The 8,278-nt window shown below is 37.8% G+C and overlaps 1 long non-coding RNA gene across 1 annotated transcript; it reads right to left on the bottom strand.

Annotated features, from left to right (window-relative positions):
• Positions 1-1,200: 1,200 nt before the first annotated feature.
• Positions 1,201-5,779, bottom strand: LOC118760943. The gene is made up of 3 exons (XR_004997050.1): positions 5,695-5,779; positions 3,278-3,318; positions 1,201-1,313 (listed from the first exon to the last, which is right to left on the bottom strand). It is a non-coding gene; the product is annotated as an uncharacterized LOC118760943 (long non-coding RNA).
• Positions 5,780-8,278: the final 2,499 nt, after the last annotated feature.

The following is an 8,278-nucleotide window of genomic DNA, read 5'->3' as shown; positions in this document are numbered from 1 at the left end:
TACAGCAGGGATCACCACCATCCCCTGCCGGAGCCTCGTGGAGCTTTAGGTGTTTTCGCTCAATAAACACTCACAACGCCCGGCTGGGATCGAACCGCGATCCTATGACGCGAGTCCGCTGCCCTAACCACTGGGCCATTGCACCTCCACACATGGCTCTAGTAACACAGGAATGGATGGCTGATCATTTTCATGATCACATAACCCCTAACATTTGGCTTCCTAATTCCCCAGATCTCAATTCATAGAACTATTACACGTGGAGCGTTGTTGAGAAAGAGGTCAATGAACATGTCTATAACACCAAAGATCCTTTAAAAGCTGCCATAGTCAGAGTAATATCCAAAATGAACCAGGACCACTTGATTCGAGCATGTACACGATTTAGATCTCATATAGAAGCAGTTGTTGAAGCTGAAGGTGGCTTTATTGAATAATATTTTAGAAAAGATTTATTTCTATCCTCATAGCATTTTTTGATAAATAAATTTATTATCTTCTAGCAGCATAGCCCGGCGTTGCCCGGGTATGTAAGAGCCCCTAGTAGGCAACGACTAATCCCAATCTAGTCCTTTCCCTCTAAGGAACGAAGGCGCATGTGTAGGTTGCAATGTCTTCTCTTCACTCGAATACTTCTGTGTATACGATGTTCCTAGCTGTCTTTTTGGGCGATAAAAAGGTCGAGTTGTGTCCCCTAGAAAGAAAATGTGTTGCATATAAAAAGCTTAGATTCTCGACCCCATGTCGAATTTATCGATTTTTCACAACTGGGGAAACTTTTCAAAATTTTAGCTGCGTTAGTTTTGAATTATGACATTGGGCTATGTGTGTGTCAAGTTTCATCAGAATCGGTTGAAAGCTGTTGTCAGGGTGAGGGTACAACCTGACAGACACACAGACACACAGACAGACAAACTGCCGTTTATATATAGAGAGATATTATATATCTGTTCTTTTATAAACATAAATCTGTCCTCAAATATCTTACGCACTCTGTATATATAAGTGTCATACGTTATCAAAGAGAGCTACAATAAAAAATGTCCAAACTTTTCTCAGAAATGTCTGACTCAAGATTAAACAACCACGACAACAAAAAGAAAAACATCAACAACAACAGCAATAATAATAACAACAACAGCATCAACAGCAATAGAAAAGAGGACTTAGTGATAATAGAAAAAGCAACTTCGTAGCAAAACAGTAAATAATGAATACCCGGATCCAATTGTCTTCACAAGGGAATACTGAACTTTAGGATTCGTATCTGGATGATCAACATATATCTCGCTAGAACTTGGGTACATTTCATCCTGTTAATAATAATAATAATAATAATAATAATAATAATAATAATAATAATAATACAACTTATACAAAACAATCGTCAATCATAAGACGCACTCTTTACAGCAAATATCCAATGAAATAAACAACCACCAGCAATCCAATTACTCAACGCGTTACACACACAACACACAATAATACAAAAAAGCTAATACAATAAAAGACTGCACCACACCTAAAAATATAGGAGAAAGAAACTAACACAATACGATACTGGGAAGAGTTTGCGCACTTCCAATAACAGTAAAGGGCACACAATGCTGAACACAGCCCAGTAACACGGAAGTGTAACAGGTGATGCAGAAGAAATTTTGGCTGAAAGTACCAGGTGTTGAATGATGATAATAATAATAATAATAATAATGATAATAATAATAATGATAATAATAATAATAATAATAACATAATGATTGATGATATGATAATAATGATGAGGTAATATGATGATAATAATAATAATAATATAATATAATAATAATAATAATAATAATAATAATGAGAATGTGATGATGATGATAATAAAATAATAATAATAATAATAATAATTATTATTATTATTATTATTACTATATTATTATAATTATTCTTTTCTTTTATTCTTTTACTTGTTTCAGTCATTTGACTGCGGCCATGATGGAGCACCACCCTCATCTTTCGCCCTTGTGACAAATAAATGAAATCATTATTACTATTATCATTATTATATTATTATTATTATTATTATTATTATTATTATTATTATTATTATTTTCAATTTTTTTCCACAAGAGGAGCTTGGAGAAGGTGGGGACGAGTCAATTTCATCGACCCCTAGTATTCAACTGGTACTTGTTTTATTGACCCCGAAAGGATGAAAGGCAACGTCGACTTTGGCAGAATTTGAACTGAGAACGTAAAGATGAACAAAACACCGCCAACCATTTCGCCCGGCGTGCTAACGATTCAGCCAACTCACCGCCAATGTCCAATGTAGATCTACAACATAAAGATTGCCTCTTATGGACAGAAGAGATTATCAGAAGGGTTTTAAGCACTTGAAAGGCAGTTGAAAGCATGCAGATACCCCAGATTACAGGTAGTAATCCGCTACCCACATAAATTCTACCAGGAATAAGAATACAAACGTACATACATATATGCATACATATACACACGACGATTGTTAAATGACTGAAAATTTCTTCTTGATTGGACAAAGAGGACAAACACCTAGTGGTAAATTGTTAGCGACTTTCAAGGAAAAAGGGGAGACAATTTCAAGAACTTAAAAATTGATTTCCTGATTTGCAAACAAGGGGGACAACTATTCACATAGCGCATTGTATAGCCGTGTATATGTATGTATGTATGTATGTATGTATGTATGTATGTATGTATGTATGTATGTATGTATGTATGTATGTATGTATGTATGTATGTATGTATGTATGTATATATATATGTATGTATGTATGCTTGCATGTATGTATGTATGTATGTATGTATGTATATATGTATGTATGTATGTATGTATGTATGTATGTATGTATGTATGTATGTATGTATGCTTGCATGCATGCATGTATGTATGTTTGTATATATGTATGTATGTATGCTTGTATGTATGTATGTTTGTATATATGTATGTATGTATGTATTTATGTATGTATGCATGCATGTATGTATGTATGTATGTATGTATGTATGCATGATGTATGTATGTATGTATGTATGTATGTATGTATGTATGTATGTATGTATGTATGCAGACATGTACCAAAGTAGGCGTAATTTGGTTTCTATGTCTATCAGATCGAGGAACCATCTAGAGGCCCCTGTTCACCCTCCCCTCTGATCAGATGTTCTTCAAGGCCACGATGACGACGACGACGACGACAACAACAACAGCAACAACAACAACAACGACAACAACAACAACAGCACTACTTACTCCGCTGTTGCTCAAGACGAGGCTTCGACTTGAGGGCGTTTCTGTCGAAAGAAAAAGAAAAACGAGAGGAAACTATTTGCATGGGCGTGAGTGTGTAGCGCGCGCGCGTGTGTCCGAGTGTGTGTGTATCTGCATGTAGATGTATGCGTATGTGGTGTGTTTGTATGTATGTATGTGTGTGCGTATGTATATGCGTGTATATATGTATGTATGTATATACATACACACATACTCTCTCTTTTACTCTTTTACTTGTTTTCAGTCATTTGACTGCGACCATGTTGGAGCACCGCCTTTTAGTCGAGCAATTCGACCCCGGGACTTATTCTTTGTAAGCCCAGTACTTATTCTATCGGTCTCTTTTGCCGAACCGCATTGGTCGGCCCGGGGCTATAGCAGAAGACACTTGCCCAAGATGCCACGCAGTGGGACTGAACCCGGAACCATGTGTGTATGTATATGTATATATGTTTGTATGTGTGTGTATATATGTATACATATGTGCATAGGTATAAGTGAGAATCTCCTTATTTACCTAAAACTCTATTCTTTTTTTTATATATATTTTTTTATTTTTTTATTATTCTTTTATCTAATTTAACACTGACTCCTTGACCACTCCCCCAAGTATGATATTTTGCGCTATGCCTACCCCCAAAAAGTCCCCCACCACCCCTTTAAACCTGCCTAAATGTATAAATGCCAATACAATTCTTGTTAACTAGCTTCCTGAAGATTTCTCTTGAATGAAACAGTTCTAGTCCTGTAGAAGCTCCTTCTTAATTATATATATATATATATATATATATATATATATATATATATATATACATATACATATATATATATACATATATTATGTAATGTCTCTCTGTGTTGTGCATGTATATGTTTATATATATATACACATACACATATATATGTATATATAGATTTATGTATGTGTGTGTGTGTTTGAAAAACCAATACCAACCAGTCGGGTTTCACAATTTGGGTTATGCTACTCGACCTTTCGACCACTAAGTAATAAATATGGCTCACGAGTTCTCCGCTCGAGCGATTCTCCTGAGGCACCCGCTTACCCTTGTGCCACAAGGTGACCCATTTGCAGCTGAGTAGCTGTAGCAACAGGAAATTGTCTTTGCTCAAGAACCGGTCTGGGAATCGAAACCCTGATCTCCGAATTGTGGGTGCAACACCTTAACCACTAGGCCACGCGCCTTCAGACTTTATCCATGACCGTTGACTCTCTTGAGTTCCTCCTACCTCTGACGGGTTTTGCTTTTCTTCCTCTCGGGGAGTACAGTACATCAGCCTGATCATCACCAAGCAAGCTTGGCGGGGGTTACTGGTTTAGGCACCGATCATACGACCAGGGTTACATGTTAGTTGCAGCGCTCGAGAGCGACCTATCTATAAGGGAAGGGATACGAGGGAGTGCCTGAGTAGTGGCGGTACGAGACTAGCCAGAACTGAGGAACAAAGACCGTTATAGTAGCGGTAGAAATGATAGAGAGAGTAGACAGCAGGTCGGTGGGCCAGAGGCAGGAGTGTGTCTACCAATCAGTCGAATGGCGCTTGTCTGTGTATTGTCTTTGCTCAAGAACCGGTCTGGGAATCGAAACCCTGATCTCCGGATTGTGGGTGCAACACCTTAACCACTAGACCACGCGCCTTCACACTTTATCCATGGCTGTTATAGTAGCGGTAGAAATGATAGAGAGAGTAGACAGCAGGTCGGTGGGCCAGAGGCAGGAGTGTGTCTACCAATCAGTCGAATGGCGCTTGTCTGTGTATTGTCTTTGCTCAAGAACCGGTCTGGGAATCGAAACCCTGATCTCCGGATTGTGGGTGCAACACCTTAACCACTAGACCACGCGCCTTCACACTTTATCCATGGCTGTTATAGTAGCGTAGAAGAAATGATAGAGAGAGTAGACAGGCAGGTCGGTGGGCAGAGGCAGAGTGTGTCTACCAATCAGTCGAATGGCGCTTTGTGTGTATGTCTTTGCTCAAGAACCGGTCTGGGAATCGAAACCCTGATCTCCGGATTGTGGGTGCAACACCTTAACCACTAGACCACGCGCCTTCACACTTTATCCATGGCTGTTATAGTAGCGGTAGAAATGATAGAGAGAGAGTAGACAGCAGGTCGGTGGGCCAGAGGCAGGAGTGTGTCTGCCAATCAGTCGAATGGCGCTTGTCTGTGTATTGCCTCACGCGAAATGAAATTAGATCTTATATGCTACACATTTGTCTTGGCTGCGAGTTTTTTGGTTAAGGTTTCCTATTTCAGAATAACTTAACCGCTTTCTTTCCCCCCGCGTCACTGAAAGCGGTCAGAAATGGGCGCTGCTTTTCCTTATCAGACTCAACTAAAACAATATATCTATACAGCCTGGAATCAAAACTTTTACCTTTTCTGAAGAAATCGGTTGAAGAATCAATATTCCCTGAGCCGGCACCAGAGATAGATTCCGCCAAAATCTGGCTTGAAGGTTTCGACTTAAGTGCTTTTCTGGAGCTTGCAGGGAAATAGAAACTTTTCTCCGAATTGCAACAACACAACAGGAAAGAGTAGGACATCGTTTCGCGGCACTCCAGCCCCGCCCCAATGTTTTCTTTCAGATATCAAACAAACAATAAATATAGCAAATAAACAATAAAAAAAGAACTGCTAAAAATAAAGAAAACGAAAATAAAACTAACAGAGACGATGATGACGACGACGACGACGACGACACACAACTCGGTTCTGATTGGTTGTTTTAACAGCAGTGTACCAACCAGCGATGTCTTACTGTTATCAGCAAACTGATGTCTGTCTTTACATCCGTGTTCGTAGGGAACGGTTTCGATAACAGAGAAAACCAGTAAAATACTAACTGAATGTGTCTTTTTACAAAAATACTTTTTGTCAGGAAAAAAAAAAAAAAAAAAAAAAAAACAAAGACATAAATAAAATATAAAAACAAGCAAATTAATAAAAAAAAAAATTTGAGTCCTTATTTTGAAAGTAGAAGGAAATAGTTTTGGCAGTAGAGGGGTGGGGGAGAGGGGCAGTGGTAATACTATCGGTGATTGCTGTGGCGGTGGCGGCGGCGGCGGTAATGGTAGTGGTGGTGGTGGGGTGGTGGTGGTGGTGGTGGTGGTTTTGCGGCGGCGGCGGCGATGACGTTGGTGAGAGAAACGTCTTATGACATCACGACGCAATAAAGAAAACTTTTGTTCATTCTGATACACACACACACACCACATACATACATACATACACACACATACATACATACATACACACACATACATACATACATACACATACATACATATGCATACGCATATATATTATATATATATATGTATATATACACATATATATAACATATATAGACATACATGCATAAATATATACGTATATATAAATATATATATATATATATATATATATATGTATGTATGTATATGTATGTATGTATATGTATATACGTACGTATGTATGTATGTATGTATGTAGGTATGTGTGTATGTGCGTATGTATGTATGTATGTATGTATGTATGTATGTATGTATGTATGTATGTATTTATGTGTGTATGTATGTATGTATGTATGTACGTATGTATGTATGTACGTACGTATGTATGTATAAAGTATGATGTATGTATGTACGTATGTATGTATGTACGTACGTCTGTATGTATGTAGGTATGTATTGTATTTGTTGTATGTATTATGTAGGTATGTGTGTATGTGCGTTATGTATGTATGTGTGTATGTATGTATGTATGTATGTAGTACGTACGTATGTATGTTGTATGTAGTTGTATGTATGTATGTATGTATGTATGTATGTGTGTATGTTTGTATGTATGTACGTACGTACGTACGTACGTATGTATGTATGTATGTATGTATTCAAGAAAACAAAAAATAAAACAAAAATAACAGTGTTCAGTAGTTGGTTCAGTATGTTGACCACAGGAATTTCTGTCCAGGAAAGTTGTACATCCTCTCTATCTTTCTCTCACGTGCCCGCTCCCCTCTCTCTCTCTCTCATTATTATTCCCATTGCCTCCATCATCACTACTACTTTGAGTAAAACATCATGAACTCACCTTAAATTTCTTTGTGGGTGGACGGGGGTCAATTCGTTCGATCAAAATTCTTCAAGGCGGTGCTCTAGCATGACCGCAGTCAAGTGACTGAAGCAAAAAAAAAACAACAAAAAAAAACAAAACAAGGTACAGATCCCTAATTTCGAACTAGTACTGCTTCCGTCGCCAACAGTGAATTTCCGTATAACTACCGTCGACCGATTCCAGCGGTTCTCAACCATTTTTTTTTCACCTTTAAACTTCTTTGGTTCTTGTTTCATTCCAACTGGAACCCTCACAGCTATTTGAAGTTTAAAAGAAATTTTCATCATATTTTTATAATTAAATGTTATCATTACAGAGATATACTTGCATAGCAAGTGACCTGATCTGAGACCGTGTACTGAAACAAAAACAATTGCAGCGTAGACGGTGCTTATAAGCCATTTAAAAGACACACAAAAACCGTTAGATTCAATTTGTGCAACATGAAATTTTATCAGTGAACAGGTCGCGGTTTCAAAGCGACGAAAATATTTTGGCACAAATTAAATTTAGATTTACTAACGGTTTTTGTGTGTTTTTTATAAGGCTTATAAACACCTTCCACGCTGCAATTGTAAATATTATCAGGAATTATTTGTTAAAACAGTTGCTAAAATATTATTGTGTACCATAGAAGTATATTCTTTTACTTGTTTCGGTCATATGATTGCGGCCGTGCAGGAGCACCGCCTTTACTCGAAGAAATTGACACCAGGACTTATTCTTTGTAAGTCTAGTACTTATTCTATCGATCTCTTTTGCCGAACCGCTAAGTTTCGGGAATGTAAACATACCATCATGGTTGTAAAGTCATATGTGTGGGACACACACACACCACACACACACACACACATATCACAGGC

This window comes from Octopus sinensis, unplaced genomic scaffold (genome assembly GCF_006345805.1).
Source record: "Octopus sinensis unplaced genomic scaffold, ASM634580v1 Contig02286, whole genome shotgun sequence".
Classification (NCBI taxonomy): domain Eukaryota; kingdom Metazoa; phylum Mollusca; class Cephalopoda; order Octopoda; family Octopodidae; genus Octopus; species Octopus sinensis.
Note: the sequence above shows the minus strand (reverse complement) of the source record. Positions and strands in the feature narration are given on the sequence as shown.